Source organism: Podarcis liolepis, assembly GCF_965112155.1.
Source record: "Podarcis liolepis genome assembly, chromosome: 3".
Classification (NCBI taxonomy): Eukaryota; Metazoa; Chordata; class Lepidosauria; order Squamata; family Lacertidae; genus Podarcis; species Podarcis liolepis.
This window is the reverse complement of record NC_139557.1, coordinates 17222924-17244515: the sequence shown is the minus strand read 5'-3', so window position 1 is coordinate 17244515 and position 21592 is coordinate 17222924.

Below are 21592 nucleotides of genomic sequence, written 5' to 3'. Positions count from 1 at the left end.
GTACCACTGGGCAGTAGGCCGGATGGACGGGCACTCTCACGCCCGCCTTGATTTGGGTCGCGGTGTGTGTGTCAGTGGTTCACCATTGACATGGCAGGCGTCCCCGGTTCCCCTTTGGCAGTGGCGACGGCAGCCTCAGCAGCCTGTAGTCAGCTTGGTAGCACAGTTGGCTCTGGCTTGCTTCAGGAGCTGCTCGCTGCCATGGCGCCCATAAGATGTGTCTTGTGCCGTTGAACCAATCGTGCAACATTGATTCCCTACTAATAAATCTACAACACTTAAAATATAAATCCGGGGACATTAAATGAAATCCGGGGACATTCCGGGGACGGATTTTGTCTGGGGACAGATTTGTAAACCTGGGGACCGTCCCCAGGAAACCATACTTTAACAGAAAGTGGCGTTCAGTCTATGCTCCATTTCCGTTTCTGCTAACATCTTTGATTCCTTTTAAGTTTCTGCATTGAGGTGTTAAGCAATGGGAGCACTGCCCACGCTGCAAGGCATGAGTGTCTTGCATTTAAGTTTAGAACAACTACAACCAAGACAGCATGATGTATCTTGGACTGAGGACAGGCTAGAAATGCACGAGTTCTACAGCCAATCAGTATGGCTGTATTAAATTCCTTCCCAACCCTCAGAAGAGTGAAGCTGAGTGTGCCTTTCTGCCTGTGTTTGTGTCTCTGTGTTGCTTGCCTCCCCCAACCGACACTTCTGCTAGGTAGAAATCAGATTTCTGTATCTCCATTTCCAACCCCCACCCCCAATATCCTTCAGCTGGTTCACATCTCGTTTGGCTCTTGCAACTCCCTTTTCTGTCTGTCCATCTGGCAGACTATCTGTGACCATTTCTGTGCTGTGTATTTTATAAAGATATTTATCGGTGTACAACAGATGGGGGATAATGCTAATATAACAAACATATACAATAAACTAATTGGTGCCTGTTCTACTACTAAGTAGTTCTACTACTAAGAACATCAATAAAAAGTACAGGAAGGCAGGAATGCATTCTAAGATACAGAAGGCAGGGTCCAGCTTTAACAAGGGACTACTTGAGGAGAAAAAAAGGTAAAGGTGAAGTCCAGTCAAAGGTGGACTATGGGGTTGCAGCGCTCATCTCACTTTCAGGCTGAGGGAGCCGGCGTTTGCCAACAGACAGCTTTCTGGGTCATGTGGCCCCATGACTAAACCACTTCTGGCGCAATGGGACACCATGACGGAAACCATGGAAACGCTGTTTACCTTCCCGTCACAGCGGTGCCTATTTATCTACTTGCACTGGTGTGCTTTAGAGCTGCTAGGTTGGCAGGAGCTGGGACAGAGCAACAGGAGCTCACTCCGCCACTCAGATTTGAACTGCCGGCCTTCCGATCAGCAAGCTCAAGAGGCTCAGTGGTTTACACCACGGTGCCACCTGTATCTACCTGGGGAGAAGGTGTGCCTGAAGCAGGTAACTGATGGCAATGAGGGAGGCAGCATTACAGAGTCAGTATCCCAGTGTGAGCCACCAGCAGCTGCCTAGATGATCAGATACAACAAAGGGCAAAGAACTCAAATCTTTAATAGCTGGGGATAAAGCCAGGCACGGTTGGAAGAGGATAACCCCCTTGCTTCCAGCAGCTGATGTTATGGTTTGGGTTAACGATTCAAGGAGTATTCTGTTGGGAGGAGTGAACTTTGTGCCAACCCTCACTCCTGCTCAAACAGGGTAGCTGTCTGGCAAGCAAGCAGTGGGGTGGGTTGCGGGCTCCCTTTGGGGTAAAGGATCCACGGTTGAATGTTCAGCGCAAGCTTCCTCATTTACCGAGGGGGCAACCTGCTGTGTCCTCTTAATGTTTCACAGATTTAAACACAATTTGAAACTAAGTGCTGTATCTAAAAGGGAGCATTAATACGGTGGCTCAGGTGGGAAAGACCATGAGGAGGAGGAGGGAATCTGGGCTGACATTTTATGTCTTTTAAAATGTTGACCTTTTGGAAATATCACTGTGTACATTTTAAATATTAATAAAGGAGCTGGCTGTTAGATGGCAGAGTGGCTGTTTGTCGGGGGGTGACCTTTCATTGAAGCAAAAGAAAATTGACAGTTTTATTAGCTGAAGAGGACCATGGAGTGGGCAGCGGGGAGGAGAATCTGCCACTCTAATTAGCTAAACTAGCAACATACTGTAGATGAAACAGAGCCTAAGGCAGAGCTCTCAGGCAATTTCCTCCCCCTCCTGAGCAAATATTTGCTTTGCTAATAAGTAAGTCAAACCTGCTCCTTGGAGCAGGGTTTGACACAACTTGTGCTGGTAAATCACACAGAACGTTCCTTACTATTATTTGACCATAAAGCCACAGATGTTGGAGGAACATTAAAGTCATGTATCCCCAGTCTCTACCTTAAGTAGGGATGGGCGAATCTGTCAAATTCACTTTCAGTTTCTCATTTTTCCACATTTCCACATCAGCTTGCAAGTGTTTTCGAAACACCCACACAAGTCCTCATGAAAATCCTGTATCATTTTAAGTGTGAAATTCTCCTAAAATACACAGCGTTGTAATCCTCATGCTAATGGGACCCCCGACTTAGTGCTATGTTTAACACAACCCACGGGGTTTAATTTGCTATTAAATAAGTGAAAAAATTAGGGCTGGTTCTGCACTGTTTTTATTGTAATTATTCGTATGGTTTCAATAGATTAGATAGATAGATAGTTTTGAGTCTATCAATGTTTAATTCTTTTTAACTATTGTTTTTCTTCTATGTTTTTAGCATTTCTGTAAGCAGCCTTGAGTTCTGTTAGGGAAAAGGGTGGTCTATAAATAAATATAATATATTGATTTGATTTTGTGATTTTAAATGTGTTGGAAGCTGCCAAGAATGGCTGGGGCAACCCAGTCAGATGGGCGGGGTATAATAATAATAATAATAATAATAATAATAATAATAATCATCATCATCCTTTGTAGTCCTCATTGAACTGAATAGGAGGAGAGACGTCCAAAAGACCTTCCTTTTGGATGGTGTCTTAAGAGCTCTCCCTTGCTAGTCCTTCAAATAACCTTCCTCCTATGGAGTGTGTTAGGCAACACCTTGTCTCTTTTCCTCACATACTGCAGAGCCATTTGCCTGAAGCTGATAAAAGTGTTTGTTTTTCTTCTGCTTTCACATCCTTTCACTGTTATTTAAGTTGCTGGCACAGTATCTATCATGCAGAAAGTTTAAGTTCATTTCAAGTGAACAAGTGAGGCGGTGGGGCTCATGAAATGTACAGTGGGAGATCTTGGTTCAAATTCCTGCTTGAATCTGGGCTCCTTTCAACAAAGTGACCATGTTGGAATGATTCCTCTTTTAAAGTGGATTAAATCTAAAAGACCAGCAGACACCCTCCATATTTGTCTTCATTAAATGGAGGGGGAGTCCACCTATTCCTAGTGGTATGTTTATGTGGTCAAGCAAACTGCCCTGTCTGAGGGACACAGGCCAGCTTGCAGGCTGCAAAGGGTCGAGGAGGGTGTTTTGACACAACTGCTCATATTGTCATAGATTGGGGGGGGGGGGACTCCCTAAACCCTAGAAATTAATAAATGGTAGGATTTTGATTATTTGGGATATGAAGGGAGAATACAAGCTGCAGATGAATTCCTATGCAAAACGACCTGGCCCAGCTAGAGCAATTAAGAAACAATACAGGGCCCCTGAGGGCCTTTGGCAAGAGAACTGTCCTTCCCTCCTGCACTGAGGTATGAACAGACTCTGGGGTTTGGAAGGTTGCCAGGATAACTGGGTGTGAGGTGACATTGAAATGGAGTCTAGTAGCAAGAGGTTCTGGGAAGAAGGAGATTGGCTGGCTGCAGAGCAGGCTGGGAGAGATAACTTGAACTCCAGGGCTCCATTGCTGTGGGGGATCAACCCCTCTTGAGATGACCATGCTGAAATATCTGGACTCCTTTGACTTTAGACATATATACAGTGGTACCTTGGTTCTCAAACTTAATCCGTTCTAGAAGTCCGTTTGACTCCTGAAACCGTTCGAAAACCAATTGGCGGCACTCAATTGGAAGCTGCGTTGGACATTTGGCTTCCAAAAAACGTTTGCGAACCAGAACACTCACTTCTGGGTTTGTGGTGTTTGGGAGCCGACTTGTTCAACAACTAAGCCGTTCAGGAACCAAGGTACCACTGTATGTGAATAAATAATATTTCTGTGTACCTGAAGGAGTGTCTCCAACCCCAAGGAAGGCTTGGTTAGAAGCCTCCAAGACAGAGAGGTGAAGGAATATAATAGAGCCTGCATCGGAAGAAGAGTACAGGAGGGATAGTATAGAAAGATATGGTTGGTTTGTTTTTTTTAAAAGCTGGTTCACAAGGAGACTGGGCAGGAAGCCAGGAGTTTCTTTGCTTTGAAAGGGAACCCCCCAGGAGAGTACGAAGAGGAGAATCCATACCTATCTCTGAAGTAAGGGAAGCATGTTGTATTCTGGGGGCTCCTGGTAGCTTGTAACGCCTGCTTAGTCACAGGTTGTTTAATAATAATAATAATAATTTATTATTTGTATCCTGCCCATCCTGCCCATCTGGCTGGGTTTCCCCAGCCACTCTGGGCGGCTTCCAACAAAGATTAAAAATACATTAAAATGTCACCCATTAAAAACTTCCCTGAACAGGGTTGCCTTCAGATGTCTTCTAAATGTCAGGTAGTTGTTTATCTCTGACATCTGCTGGGAGGGCGTTCCACAGGGCGGGCGCCACTACAGAGAAGGCCCTCTGCCTGGTTCCCTGTAAATACATAGATACATACAGTGGTACCTCAGGTTAAGTACTTAATTCGTTCCGGAGGTCCGTTCTTAACCTGAAGCACCACTTTAGCTAATGGGGCCTCCTGCTGCTGCCGCGCCCCTGGAGCACAATTTCTGTTCTCATCCTGAAGCAAAGTTCTTAACCTGAAGCACTATTTCTGGGTTAGCGGAGTCTGTAACCTGAAGCGTATGTAACCTGAAGTGTATGTAACCTCCTGAGGTACCACTGTACATTGCATTGCACCTCTGCAGTGTACATATTTAAATAAGCAACAAGTGAGTGACGCTTCTCTCCCCCCCCCCCATTTGAAGAAGTTCAGATGTGTTCCCTTACAGAATCTCTATGGCTTGAAGTTGGTCCTTTTTGAATCAGGTTGGATTCCAGACAGTCTCAAACTGGATTCCTCTGTTTGTCCCCCCGCCCCCTCAATCTTTGAATGGGACTCTAGACTTCAGTCTCAAAGTCCTGATGCGATGGCACCTCTGTGTGGAACTTCCAAATTAAGGTACTGGGAGCTCAGCGAAGGCTGGAATGTGAAGCGTCGGAGGGTTTTTATTTCATCAGAAAATAACAGATGGCTTCCCTGAAGCCTGACACACATATATGTTTGTCACTACCTCCATCCTAAAAGGTAAATGCTCCCGAAATTGATTGAAAAATGGCAGTCTTGAGAGCTTTTTCAAAATGACAAAAAAAGGGTAAGTGAACTCATGGGGATGAAAGTACCTGCAACTTTGGCAGCGACAAGACAGAAGGAAGCATTTTTTTCCTCAACTGAAATTGAAATACTTTATTGTCACTTGTACAACTTGTATAGAGTGAGATTACACGAGCACCCCCCCCACGCAGCTCTCTTAGTCTTAATTTCCCTCGTTTACTGACACACACACACACCAAACCCAAAAGTCAGTTGCCCTGTTGCTACCTTTTCATTCAGCAGCCTAACAGCCCACGGATAGAAGATGTTCATTACCCTGTTGGTGCTACTAATCATGCTTCTATATCTTCTGCCTGAGGGCAGGAGATCAAGAAAGTGCTGGCCAGGGTGTGAATCATCCCTGAGAATTTTCCTCACTCTCCTGAGGCAACATTCTTCCACTATTTCATCCAGAAAGAAAGAAAGAAAGAAAGAAAGAAAGAAAGAAAGAAAGAAAGAAAGAAAGAAAGAAAGAAAATAAATAATAAAGCATGTATGTATGTATGAATGAATAAATAAATAAATAAATGGGTTAGTTTGTTAACCTAGGGAGTTCCAAAAGAGCAAATTTCTTAAGGGTTGTCATGGGGACCAGCCTTACCAAGTTCAGGCTATTTGTAATTCCTGCTTGACCAACACCACCTCTTAACTCCATGGTGACAGGATCCTTTTGGTCAGGAAAGGCCTAATCCATTGCAGTGCATTGCACTGTTTCCCATGCCTGCTTTTTATTATCATTCTTATTTATTTAGTTAGGTAAGCCTATCCGGACATGTAATTTTATTATGCATTTTTAAGACCATTTGGCAAAATATAGATAATTTTATTATGTCTTCTGTTTTTTAATGCCTGCCTTTATCACGATTTTTAATAAATATTTTATACTATTTCCTGCAAACCACTTAGAGGCTTTCCCCCTTCTTCGTTAAGCAATATATAAATCTTGGTAAATAAATGAATAAAGTAAATTCCAAGCAGGGCTATTACAGCAACAGAAGTCACCCCACGCCATGCGAACCTCACCTAGCTATACCTTTGCATTCCTTCCTCTTCCTTAAAAATACACTGGGTTTTGTGTTGGCTTTTGCTGAGATGCTGAGGTTGAAACTACACACAATGCTTTTCACGTAAAGTCCCCCCCTACCCCCCCTATGCCGTTATTTTCTTCCTTCTACCAAAGTGGCTGAGTATCCATTTCTTTTCCTCCATGGGGATAAAGGCAGAGGGCAATATGGAAGTGGAAGAACTGTGGAGAAGAAGTTCAGATGCCCTCCTTGCCACAAAATTGGTGCTCATTGCAGCTGGTAGGGCAGAAGGCAGGGAGACCAACACTAGGGGGAGCCAGAGATAATCACAGACTAAGCCAACTAATTCTTGTTCTTCAACCCACCTCCCTCCTGCGTTTGACACCGAGACCAAGAAAAGGGAAGCTGACTGCAGTTGTCAATAAGAAGATGGATGCTAACTGGGCGCAGAATGACAATGGTGGGACACTGGACCATTTGTGGTGTAGTGGTTAAGAGTTGTGAACTCGTAATCTGGTGAACCGGGTTCGATTCCCCACTCCTCCACATGCAGCTGCTGGGTGAGCCTGGGCTAGTCACACTTCTCTGAAGTCTCTCAGCCTCACTCACCTCACAGAGTGTTTGTTGTGGGGGAGGAAGGGAAAAGAGAATGTTAGCCGCTTTGAGACTCCTTCGGGTAGTGATAAAGAAGGATATCAAATCCAAACTCTTCTCTGGCAGCAGTTTGTGGTGATGGGATTTAGGCTGCAGTATTTTATCCCAGTTGCTTATTAACTGAGCAGAGCGCAAACTCTTAAAGCCACACCGTAGCAGACTGCAGTCCCCAAGTCTCCTCCCTAACCCCTTACATGGAAGATTTTGCATTGGGTAAATGAGAAGGAACATTATCCTTTGTTTTTCTCCTTTCCCGACTCTCTCTCATTCCATATTTCACACATAACGCAACAGGAGTGCTTTTGCTTTCAGTCATCATCACCTTGTCCAGACATGAAAACATATAGTCAAAATGCCAGTGGGTCGCAATAGCCAGAGACCTTGCAATTTCACCTTTCCATTTCCAGTTGTTTCAGTGCCGGAGGCACAAAGAGAAATATAACAAGTTGTGGTTTGTCAGTGTTCACACTTTCACACTTCAGTGAGATTTAATGAGGTAAGGAGGGTGCAAAACTCAGAAGAAACTTTACCAGTAGCTCTAATTAAGGCTTCTCTCAAGTGAGATGGGGCACTGCAGTAGGACATATAACTAATTATTTCTAGGCAGAGTTTCTTTGTTGCCTTCTTTCAACAATGCCAAGGAATCTCCTTCTAAACACACACACACACACACACACACACACACACACACACACACACACCTCTATTTTGAGCACAAGTTGGTGCCAATCTGGATATGATGAAGGACTGAAGCTTAAACTCCATCCTTAATCCCCAAGTCCTTATTTTATTGCTGTGAGTTTACTGTCTCTTACAGTCTCAATGGCATTTGCTAAAAGGTAGATAAAGGCATCTTAAAAAGCATCTTAAAAAGACAGCATCTTAAAAAGCAGAGACATCACCTTGCCAACAAAGGTCCATATAGTTAAAGCTATGGCTTTCCCAGGAGTGATGTATGGAAGTGAGAGCTGGACCATAAAGAAGGCTGATCGCTTAAGAATAGATGCTTTTGAATTATGGTGCTGGAGGAGACTCTTGAAAGTCCCATGGACTGCAAGAAGATCAAACCGATCCATCCTTAAGGAAATCAGCCCTGAGTGCTCACTGGAAGGACAGATCCTGAAGCTGAGGCTCCAATACTTTGGCCACCTCATGAGAAGAGAAGACTCCCTGGAAAAGTCCCTGATGTTGGGAAAGATAGAGGACACAAGGAGAAGGCGATGACAGAGGACGAGATGGCTGGACAGTGTTCTCGAAGCTACCAGCATGAGTTTGACCAAACTGCGGGAGGCAGTGGAAGACAGGAGTGCCTGGCGTGCTCTGGTCCATGGGGTCACGAAGAGTCGGAGACGACTAAACGACTAAACAACAACAAGATAAAGGATGCTGAAGCCTTATTGTAATGAGCATCTGTAACCTAAAACAAAACAAAAGCAGGACAAAGTCATCACCACCACCATCCCAGGCTCTCCAACTACAATATCAGCTGTTAGAGCATGAGACCCTTAATTTCAGGGCCGTGGGTTCAAACTCCAGGTTCGGCAAAAGATTCCTGCATTACAGGACAAGATGACCCCCACGGTCCCTTGTAACTCTACAATTCTATGATATTTCCTTCCTTTCTTGCAATCCCAGGGATTTCACTCAGGAATAGGGAGGGAAGCATATGTCAGTTTTGGTTTCTCCCTGTTACCCTGCCTTCAGTTATTCATAGTTCCACATCAAGTTTGCATTTCTTTAAGTTCTCACAAAAATTCACCCGCATTTCTTTGCGAATTTGTCCTACTATGCACACTTAATATGCAGTTTTGCCTCAGGTACACATTTTTCACAGCGCAATTTCCCCAAATATAACACATCTTTGTACAGTGGTGCCTCGCAAGACGAAAAGAATTCGTTCTGTGAGTCTTTTCGTCTTGCGATGTTTTTCGTCTTGCGAAGCACGGTCCATCGCAACTGCGCCTCTTCAAGCGGCTTTCATCTTTGCGACGTTTTCATCTTGCGAAGCAAGCCCATAGGGAAATTCGTCTAGCGAAGCAACGCAAAAACGGGAAACCCTTTTGTCTAGCAAGTTTTTCGTCTTGCGAGACATTCGTCTTGCGGGGCACCACTGTATGTTATTTTCAATAACGTGTATTTATATGCACACTTTACCGTTGTATGTGCATCTTTGTACACAGTACTTTGCTGGAGAGCTGCACTACAAAATTAAAATAAAATGTAGGTTTGGGCAATGCGAATTTGGCAAGTTCTTCTTTAAAGGCAAACTGAATCAAATACCCCATCAACCCTAGTCAAGGAGCCAAAGCTTCCTTTCCGGCTTCCCAGCCACAGTCTTCCTGGGTCCCATAATCATGACTATCCAAACAGCTCTCCAAATCTGTCGTTTAACTGTGATAGTCTGTTTCTCTAGCTAAACCAGTACTCCCTGCTCTGGCTGTCAGTGGTCCTTTCCCAGCCATGGTGCCTATGTTCTAAGAAGGCTCATAGCTCCTGGTAGAGCTCATGTATTGTATGAAGGTCTTCTTTGCAGTTCCTGGCATCTCCAGATAAACTGACCTTGGGTCTTACGAGCTGCTTTGATCGGCCACCTGTTTAGAAGTGAAAAAGAAAAAGGTTGATAATGGAAACCAGAGTGTAAAATTGAATAAAAAAGATTTAAGAATAATAAAAAAATAGAAGTGAATGAGTCAGCCTGACAAATAGCATTGGGGAACGTTCTCAAGGCACAGACTGCTGCTTTCATAGTTTAAGCTCACGCCATAAGTAATCATGAGTGCTAGAAACCTGTTTTGATTTTGGGGGTTTTGTAGCTAAAACTTATATCGCACTTTGTCAAACAAATGCAATGTGGCTTTGCAGTTAAAACCAGTGCAACACAATGCATGAAATCTGAAAACAGGCACACACACATGCACACCAAATATAATAACAGAGGAGCATTAGGGGAATGTCCCATCCCGCCACCTGTAAGAGAAGCAGGACTCAGTTGGCAGTGAGGCGGATTCTGGTGGGTTTGAGAATGGTTCCTTGCCTTCGCTGCTCGCTCTTCTGTCCACCAAGAAATCCAGTCTTCTTTCATTGAGATGATTCAAGTTACCTCAGCTTCCTTCTCTTTAAGTGATTACATGTGGCGACCTGTTGAAATTTGTCGTTCTCAGAGATGCTTCTCCCCTGGCCTTCCTTCCCAATTTCTATCTGATTAAATATGTGGTTGGAAAGATAATTGCCACTTTAACAAATGAAACAGAGCTAAATCACACCTGGCTTTACTTAATGGTTTATAATTTGATTCCCCCCTCCCCCATTCGATATTTTTTTGCAAAATGCATTACCAGAGAAGAGCATTACATCATATGATGCTGGAACGCATGGGGAAGAACAAAGAATATTAATAATCATAGACGTAAAGAGAGAGATGGAATGCAGCAATGTTTATTCTGTCTTATAGGAGCTAGTTTTTGCCAGTTTACTCAGTTGGGAAATTAAGTCACACAAGATGGGGTTGAGGGTGTTTTTTTGTGATGAAGTGGCCTGTTCTCCATGGAAGCTCATGGCATAATAAATCTGTTAGGTATCTTAGGTGCACAGAGAGCTTTTTGTTGGTTTACCTGCAAATGCTGCTTTTATCACTTCTTCTGTGTAAATTTGAATTTGGTATTTGCTCCCTTGCAGAAATCAATACAATGCTGAAAACAATACAGAGATCTCACTCATCCCTAATGTTTTCCTCTCCATGGACCACGTGACACTTAATAAGAACTTTCCCTACTGCCATTGAATTTTTCCTTTCTGACCTTATTCGACCCTGTGGCTAATCTTCTGTTGCTGCTTTGGAGCCTCAGTTCTTTTGCAGTTGGTCAATTACTTTCCTCCCCACTCCTCCCCCCCCACCCTGAATGGGCATTACTGAAAAAAGGGTGGGGAAATGATGTGCACTTTTTGCCTGCCTGCCTGCCCCCTCCCCCCTCTGCTTTTGTCTCCCCCTGTCTGCTCAAGGGCACCTGGAGGGCTTCATGGCCAAGTGGATATTTAAGCTTGGGTCTCCTCAGAAATACTAAATGCTACACCACACTGATGAGGGCTGGCTCTACCATTAGGCAAACTAGATCAATAAGCTCAGGTGGCAGATGCTGAGGGTCAGTATTTCCATAGTGCCATAGAGAACACTATCCCCTTGCCAGTGTTGATGCCCTTCTAGCTGGGCACTGTGTGTGGAATGTGGGCTGCCATCTTGTCCTTTGCCTCAGGCAATAAAATGTCTTGAACCATTCCCGACACTAGCAAAGTCAAATGACCCCTTTACTCAAACGAGTAAGACCTGGAGATATAAGAGGATGTTATGGAGGTATTGTAGCTGACGAGTCCCTAAAACACATATAGTCATACCTCTTGTTACGTCCGCTTCATGTTATGTTCTTTCAGGATACGTCCCGTGGCAACCCAGAAGTACCGGAAAGAGTTACTTCCAGGTTTTGCTGCTCACGCATGCACAGATGTGCAAAATCATGTGCATGCGCAGAAGCGGCGAATTGTGACCTGTGCACGCGCAGACGCAGGTTGCATTCTGCTCATGTTGCGAATGGGCCTCCGGAATGGATCCCGTTCGCAACCAGAGGTACCACTGTAAATTGATAATGTATTCTATTCCATTCTTCTTATTTCCAGCAACCAAGTGGTCCACTCCTCTACCTCTTCCTCTGCTGACCCCCAGATGTTGTTGGACTACAACTCCCATCATCCCTGCTCATGGGCTATGCTGGCTGAGGAGTTGATTTCAACAACATCTGGAGTCGCCACATGTTCTCCTTCCTGCCCTACTTCCTTTAATCTTTGTTGCCCTGCTTTGCTCCCCGCAGCCACACCCACCACTTTCTTTCCTTTTCAACACCCATAGTCTTTTTCCCCAGGGCAACTTCTTCTCCTGGAACTCAACAGATGCTTCTTAACTTTTTGTGTCTTCCTAAAACTTTGCATTATAGTTATTAAAAAACAATCTCTTCACTGGGCTGCCCACAGCCAATTCTGGATATGCAAACGTATACAACAATATAATTTCATTAGTATAGTGTTGGAGATACCATTGGGAATGTTTCAAAATCCCACCCCACCTTTCTGCAAAAAGCAGAACCCAAAATGCCATACCCAAAAATGCAGAATTTTAATGTGGCGTTAGCTTGATAAACAACATTTGCTTATACAACATCATCCCCAACAGATTATACATGAAGGATTAAATGTTTTCCACACAAGCAATCAAACAAATGGATGAACAAGAAGAAAATGATTATAGAACTATAACTGTTCTATTATTAACTAGTGGTGTGCATACATGCCTCCAATTAATGACTAGAAAATAGGATGCAAGTCAGTTGAAACCTAATTACCATCATAACACTTTGTTGATTACGAACACTGTAACAGTAAATTGAGTCTGCTTTATTTGCATAACAACTCAGTAGGGTGTCAGTCACTGCTCTGTCACTCAGCTGTTTTCTTTCCTGTAGCAATGACTTTGTATGAACATACTCTCTGCTCCTTGTCACTCACAGTTTAGTAATTGCTCTTAAAAAAAAAATCTTGTTCTAAGACAGAAAAGGGATTCTGTCTTTCATGTTTTAGTTAATGAAGGGAGTTAACGATTAGATGTCGGTAACTACTGAAGAAAATTGCTGCACCTGGAACGCTTTGAATGTTGGGTGTGAAGCCTACATTCCGAAAAGTTAGCGAAAAAGTTAGGGCAAATCAAATACTTTCAGAATATTCACAGCCCATGAGTTAAGCTGATCCAAGTCACCTACAAAGGGAGGTTGGCTTACTAAGATACAGGATCTTAGTAATTTAAGATAAAGGATCAACATAATTAACTTCTAGACTCATTCTGTGCCTAGACTTATTGCACAGACTCATACTTAAGATATACACTTATACTGCATAGATGTATATTGCATAGACTTAAATTGCATGTAAGGTGAGAAAACCCTAACCCTCCTACTGTATGTAAGATTGTTTCATCTGCAATATACACTCACATTGCACAGACTCAAAGGTAAGATAAATACACTAAATATGAGTGCACAGACTCATACTAAGCTACAAGAGTGGCATAATGAACTTCTTTGCATAGACTTGTATTCAAGGTTCTCACCTACAGAGAGGCCTTTACCAGGACAACTGCAAAATGCCCCCCCCCCCCCGTCCCCTCTAATGTTCTTTAACAGCCACGCAAAGACTGAGGTGCCAGAATAATTAGCAAATTACTCATTCAGCTTTGAAAAACAATGGCGGAGGGAGAGAGATGGTATGTCTCTCTCTCTCTGTGTATATTTTCAGGGTTAACTTGGTTTCCAAGATAGGAAATGCTATTCAACCAAGAAGCCTCCAGGGGTGTGAAGTGAATAATAAAGTCCACATTTCTGTTCTTATGAGATGAGGGAGAGCAATTGGCTATGAATAATTCATTCTTTGACGAATTTAATGTCACTTTGCAATGTAGACCCTCAAGGTACATTACCGCCCCTACCCGTTTTGTGTGTACAGTGCCGACTAAACAAGCCAAGGGCCAGTTTGTGTCAATGGCATTTACAACCCACAACTTAATGAGAGGCCATGAAATAGCAAAGCATATGTATTGGAAAGGTGCATATTGAAAGGAGACAAGAACAAACACCGCAAGAGGAAACCGCGGCATAATTAGCAGTCATCTCAGTACTTTGGGAAAGCTTTTATTAAGATGTGCCATTTCAGCTCCCTAAAGTAAATATAAGTTCATTTAATACAACGTACTTTACCTTGCAGTGCCTTGCAATGGAAACGCGGGAGGTTTTCCATCCCGAATGGGTGTTTCTGTCAAAGCTGACTTATTCTCAGGCAAGAGCTACGGGGGTTTCAAATACAGCAACCTTCTTTTTGAAAAAGGATTCCGCTGCTTGCTACCTTATCTGAGCAACATTGATTTTGGAAGGAAAAGCATATTAAGGTATTGGAAAAACCGTTTCCAGCATTTTCTTACATGGCTGTGTTCTGAATGCATCATCCGTTGCTGCAATCGTAAACATCTTACTTCTTTAATAGATTGCTGAGATTTAAACTGGCACATTTTCAGTTCAGGAGATGCTGAAATTTTGCAGTTTCCTTCTTTAGTTCACTTACAAAGTTCAGCTTCTTATCAGAGGTACAAAGCAAAAGAATGGGTTGTAAAAATAATGCATTTCTTAGTTCAGGTAGATCTAGGAAAAACAGTTTGTGACAAAAAGATTAATTTTATGTATTTAGATATTTGCGTGTGAAGACCCCCCAAACCACCCCCAGAATAAAGACTCAATAGATACAGATTTTAGTTTAAGGTTTTTGGCATTAAATTTGGCCACAACTTTATTGATTACAGCATGTGAGTGGTTGCTTAGGCATTGGTTCCAGGCTACCTGAACCTGCACGTGGCAGGAACAGGACTGACACTGGGCACCGCCATATGTCAGTAAGGGAAAGCATCCTGGGGGAGCAAGAAGCTGGCTTCAATCTCACAGCTCACCCCTGATGCTCCCAGGGGCTCTGGCGTGGCCCTAGCCCCTTGACAGGGTTCGGACAAAAGCAAGGCGAGCCCCTGGATTGCTTTAAGGGAATTCCCTAGCAGCAGCAATGGAGGGGCAGGCACAGCCAACCACTTCCCCTCCGCAAAACATTGAACCAATGAGAGAGCCAGTGTGGTGTAGTGGTTAAGAGCGATAGACTCGTAATCTGGGGAACCGGGTTCGCGTCTCCGCTCCTCCACATGCAGCTGCTGTGTGACCTTGTGCCAGTCACACTTCTGTGAAGTCTCTCAGCCCCACTCACCTCACAGAGTGTTTGTTGTGGGGGAGGAAGGGAAAGGAGAATGTTACCCGCTTTGAGACTCCTTCGGGTAGTGATAAAGTGGGATATAAAATCCAAACTCTTCTTCTAACTGCCAAAGTTGTGACGATTTGCTACACGGTAGGCAAAAACCAAGTGGCCCAGCCAATCAGCCAAATGGAAAAAGTCCTACCGGGCCCCTGCTCCAAAGCAGACAACCCCTAAACAGGCATAGCAAGGCCAGAAGAACAACGCTAAATATATGGAGAGGAAGGTGGGTGATCCGGTGCATGTCACAAGAAAGAGAAACTCTCCAGCGACGTGCAGCAACTTACATAGCCCCTCGGCAGCCAATAGCCATCCCAACCAGCCAAATTTCTGCCCCAGAAATTAAGCTCACATCTGTCTATATGTTTATGTCATGGACTGATTGGATGCAGAGGAGAAACAACAACAACAACAACAACAACAACAACAGCAGCAGCAGCAGCAGCAGCAGCAGCAGCAACATATTTATCCCCCACCCATCTGGCTGGGTTTCCCCAGCCACTCTCGGAGGCTCCCAACAGAATAATAATAGTAATGAAGTGATAAAAAGTCAAACATTAAAAACTTCCCTAAACAGGGCTGCCTTCAGCTGTCTTCTAAAACTCAGATACTTGTTTATTGCCTTGACATCTGATGGGAGGGCTTTCCACAGGGCGGGCACCACTACCGAGAAGGCCCTCTGCCTGGTTCCCTGTAACCTCACTTCTCGCAATGAGAGAACCACAAGAAGGACCACGGTGCTGGACCTCAGTGTCCAGGCAGAACGATGGGGGTGGAAATGCTCCATCAGGTATCCTGGGCCGTGCCTTAAAGAGAAACACACTGGTAAGCTTTGAAGGTGTCACAGGACTGGTTATTTTTGCTGAAACTGACTGAAGTGGCTACCATGTAAGAAAACAATGATAAAACCCTGCACCACTTCCCATGCTGTCTTCTCCATCCTGCTGATCCATCCCCTGGATCAAGGAGCTTACAGTTGGGGTGGGGGTGGGGATACAACTGGGCACAGATACATAGATGTATGGGGTGTTAAGGAAGGGCTGGTACTTCAGGTGGAGGAAACGTCATGCTCCTTCTAGGCTAGTTTGTCCTGCACTCAGCTCTCACCTGTGGCTCCTAGAAGCTGTCAACATGCAACAGCAGCCACACCCCAGGGAACAGCTTCAACTGGCCAGCTGAACTAGGTGGGAGTAGCCAATGGATCGCAAACCTTCAGTGGGTTAGGAAATTCCCCTGTTTGAGAAGGCAGGCTCTGGCAGATTGAGTGGACAAGACCAATAGTGGGTCCAACATTCAAGAGGGCAGTTACTGCACATGCTATAGAGGGAAATGAGGGGCAGATGGGGCTTGTCTACCTGGGAGGGTAGCTCATCTAAGAGAAGGAAAACTAGCTCCTCTGCCTTGCAGCTATTCTCAGTCATAGGAGAGGCTTTGGAACTAAACCCTTAGGGAAAATCCATGCCTTCTGCCTAAGATGGCTGGATGGTGTCTTGTGCGCCTCCTTCCAGCAACTCCTGCGGCCAAGCCAAATGTACTGCTCCGCTTTCCTTTGGATCACACCATCAAGGCCAAGAGGTCTTGTCATTTGGGCAGCCCAGGACCTCCATACACACTGCCCAGATTTGTGCACTTAGGAGCTACTAACACAGCAAAAACAACATGGGAGACAGCAGTGTGTGTGTGTGTGTGTGTGTGTGTGTGAGAGAGAGAGAGAGAGAGAGAGAGAGAGAGAGAGTTAGTTTGGATTTGATATCCCGCCTTTCACTCCCCTTAAGGAGTCTCAAAGCGGCTAACATTCTCCTTTCCCTTCCTCCCCCACAACAAACACTCTGTGAGGTGAGTGGGGATGAGAGACTTCAGAGAAGTGTGACTGGCCCAGGCTCACCCAGCAGCTGCACGTGGAGGAACGGGGAATCGAACCCGGTTCACCAGATTACGAGTCCACTGCTCTTAACCACTACACCACACTGGCTCTCAAGTTACAAGTTCCTGGTCTCTGCAGCCACAGTAAGTGCTGTGTTTCTCCAGCAGTGTGACTTCACCCCTAGAGGCACACTCCATTGTCTCTAGAAATAGATGGATGCCAACAACATACCGGTATATAGATAGATAGATTCACACTAAATGCATGTAGTCCCATGAAATGTTTTCAGTTCCTTTGATGGAAAGCATGGAAATAACCTCCCTTTTGTTTATTTTGGTTGGAGAGAAGCCACCTAGAAAATACACTGGGTTTGTTTGAAGTTCTAATTATATGCAAACAGAGCCTGCCCCTTATGCATACACAATTGTGCCAGCAAACACTTCTCTTTTAGTCTGAGCCCATCTATCACCAGAACAATAATGTATGGCTCTTTGAAACAATCTGCTTTCTCCTTCAACAAGAGCTGATTACCTATAGTCCATTGAACTTATTAAAAACTCAGAAGAAACAAGCTGGGACTTCACACAAGTTTTTCGGGGGGAAACACATTGCAGCTTCGTCCTATAAATGCAATAGCCGGTGATGAAAACAGTGGAAGATGATTTGAAAGCAATCTGCTCCCCAGCGTCTTTTTAACTCTCAAGCATGGAAAGACCATGACCCTTTTGTTTTGCTCTGGTACCCAGCCTTTGGTCTCAACAATATGTCTGACTCCCAGTTCCTCAGAATCAGAGACAATAGGCAGCTTTATTGTAGACACCAATAAGTCAAGCAACAACAGAGAGATTCAAGAAGCACATGCAAGGATATGAAGGTAGTCAAAAATTAAATTTAAAGAATATTAAAAAAAAGAACAATGCATTTTTGTTTTGGCCTAAAGATGTAAAGATCAAATGATCCATACATATGTCCTTTTAAGAGTAGAGATCTGAACCTTCTGCAGATGCCTACTGCATCACTCATCAAAGCCACCTTTAAAAAGGTAGTTTTGTCCTTTGCAGTTACTTTCTCCATAGCCTAGGCAGGCAGTCCCAAGATGAAAGCCCTGACAGTACTTCCATTGCTCTTTCAGCCACAAATGACTTCACTCAGCTGTCTCAGATATATGTTTCTTAACAGTTTGTCAAAATCCCATGTTGCGAGAAGTGTGTAAGTGTATGGCATTTGTTTCAGCAAGCAATGCCAATAGACTTCAGAAGCCCCTGAAATCTTAAAAATTACCCAAGGCTTCCAAACTGCTTCTTTAAATTAGTCCCTTTGTAGAAATTCCATTAGCAAAGAGGAGAAGATTAATGGAGAAAACCGTTTTAGACACTGTGAAGAACTCTAGCTGGGAGGCAATTTATCGAAAAATGGGCCTGGCAGCCCGAAGCCCATTCACATACTGGATATGTGAGTGGCTTGTAAAATGAAGAAGGTGCATAAATTAGACGAAAAGGTAGGAGATTTCCCCCCCTGGTTAGTGCACTAAATCCATTCCTTCCTTCTCTCACTGCCAGAGTAGAGCTTTGGGCACCCCGTAATATAATAACTAATACCATAAATGTGCATATATCCATTATTTTATACCAAGAGACAGCACAATTTTGAGTTCTTAATAGGACATTATTATTTTTTAAATGATAAATTCAGTTAGAAGGTAGGATTTATGGCAAAACGGTTAAGCCTGCCATTTTAATTCTACAGGCTCCCTTGATATGTTTGTTAGCTGGTTCTATTTAAGCACCAGAATCTACTTTGTGGCATTGAAAATCCCCATAGACTTCATGGAACTCAATGGGTGACCTTTGCCCAGTCGCAGTCTCTGAGCCTAACCCACCTCATGGGGTTGTTGTGAGGATAAAATGGCGAGAAAGATAACCATCTATGCCACCTTGAGCTATAGATAGATAAGATAGATAGACAGATAGATAGATGACATTTATCTATTCCTTCAGCTTGCTTCTTCTGTCACTTGATGATATGCACCAATGACAATGAGGATAAAGAGCTGCAAAGGAAAATACCTTTCAACAGCAAATGACATTTTCAAAAGATCAGAAGTGAGTACTACAGGGCTGGCTTTTTTTTTTATTATTCTGAAGATTTCTCATGGAAGGGCAGCGAGGTTATTCAAGGCTACTATTTAAGAAAACATTCTGAACTTGTTTATTTCCTCATTGATTTACTGATTTGACCTTGCCTTCATTTCTTCACTGATTTGCTGATTTAAAACTGCCTTTCTGCCATAGCACCCAAGGTGGGTTATGTGTTATAACACTGGATTGTAGTCTAAAAGACATGACGCATCAGGAAAAGTGAATGGGGAGGGATGGAAACTATAAGCAAATTCAAGTTCCATCCCTTTAACACTGCGACATAATGAAGTTATAGAATGACCAGGTGGAATGTCCACTGCAGGATTTGATTTGAAGAAGTCCTCATAATGTATTTTTATTTCTTTACCATCCTGAACAATTTGATGTCATCAGCAAACTTGGCCAAACTTGGATTTATCAAATATAAACCACTCTGCTTTTCCATTAGCATTTCTTTGGGATCAGTATCTGGTGGAGAATCACAAACAATTATTGGGCCAGCTCAGTATGGATGTCTTCATTGTGATTTATCAGCTTACTGAAGTTCATAGATAAAAACTTTTAAGATTAACCCAGTGGAAGCTCAGCCATTAATTGGAATGGGTATAATCAGAGCTGCTAATAATCTTGCAACTCTTCTAAAGCAGCTCACTTGAGGCTGCCAATTCCACTCTCGAGAATTGCAAAGATGATGAGCAAATAGTCTCCAAAATCTTTTCTCATCAGTTGCAGAAGTTCCAATTTGCACCTTCTGCCTCGTCTTCAAAACAAAGCTTTATATCTCAGCAAGAGCCTATTTTTGCAAAACTGCAGACAAACATCTTTTGTCCAGCAATTTGCATTTTTTTTTCTTTGCCTTTTATTAAACCTAGTCACTACTTTGGTCTCCATTAAGCAGGGTCCATATGGCAGCAGGCAGCCCTCTCTCCGTCTGGTTTTAGCTCATAACCAAGGAAGGAGGATGCAGCCTAGGAAAATCATTTCTCCAGCAAAGCCCTTGGGCGGGAACCTGGAAGACATTTGCATGGGGTACACAATCTCTGCTGGTTCCACATTCACCCTGGGCAAGATAATGCCACACTGCAGTGCAAACCACAAAAAGCACAAAAATCCACATCAACATGCTACACAGGGGAGAAAAAATCAAAAAGATCAAAGTAGCTGAGTGTTAAGTTGTGGGTGAACATATCAGATGACACAGCGATTCTTCAAACAGCTCTTGTTTATTCACAGGCCAGAACAGAACTGAACTGAAGGGTTCAGCCAGTCTGCTTATATAGAGCTCCAGTACAACACAACTGTAACAACTTTCTGTAACTATCCAATCACTGAACGTCACTTTCAATCCCTTATTTGCATATGTGGACCTGAGTGAAAACTATCTACAGTATCCCCCTGCTGGCCCAGGGTGAGAACTTCAGTACATAACACTGAGGATGCATCTCAGGGCTGCACTAAAGATTACAGCAGCACCCTTAACAAACTACAGTTCCCAGGATTCTTTGGGGAAAGTTATGACTTATACTGCTTTAGATATAAAACTGCTTTACATTTATAATACAGATGGGGCCATATTCTTACTGAAAGCTCCCTGCGCCTTTGGAGTAATGAAGGAAGATTTATCCAAAACAACCTCTCAGGAATTACCAGCCCAAGGGAGTAAGACATTTCCGTGCTGACTCATTAGGCTCTGCTCATCTTTTGGGCCCTAAAGATTATCAGTTAGTTGGCTGGTGATCTGATGCTTTAAGCCAATGTGGAATAGTCCCTCAAAGGTGGGGAATAATGATTTGCAAGTATACTCTCCACTGAGTTGGAGTAGGGGGTGTTTGGCTTTTTACCTAGTTATGATTATTGCAGATGAGACATGTCAATGAATAAGACCATGGGCCATGGTTTATCCATGAGTGTGCCTCTTGTCTTCATCCCAGGGATACAGGCGAAAAGGCAAAGGTAAACTTTCAGGGGTGCGGGTCAGTAATAACTCACATGGTGTCTCTTCTCCCTCTGACCACTCATTGTCATCCCACCACCAATCCCCAGGCTCTGAGACTTCTTGCCTTGCGTGTCTCCACCCCCATCGTTCTGCCCGGACACTGAGGTTCCCTCATTGCGAGAAGTGAGGTTACAGGAACCAGGCAGAGGGCCTTCTCAGTAGTGGCACCCACCCTGTGGAACACCCTCCCATTAGATGTCAAGGAAACAAACAACTATCTGACTTTTAGAAGACATCCAAAGGCAGTCCTGTTTAGGGAAGTTTTTAATGTTTGATGTTTTATTGTGTTTTTAATATTCTGTTAGGAGCCACCCAGAGTGGCTGGGGAAACCCAGTCAGATGGGTGGGGTATAAATAAATTATTATTATTATTATTATTATTATTATTATTATTATTATTATTATTATTACATGAACTTTTGTTCATTTGCTTCCCCCCATTTTACCTAAGTATTTCCTTCTATTTCTGAAAACTTAATTCACACAAACATTTACAGAATTTAAAAGCAATTATGTTATGATTCACATGCACTTGTTTCCCCGCCCCCTTT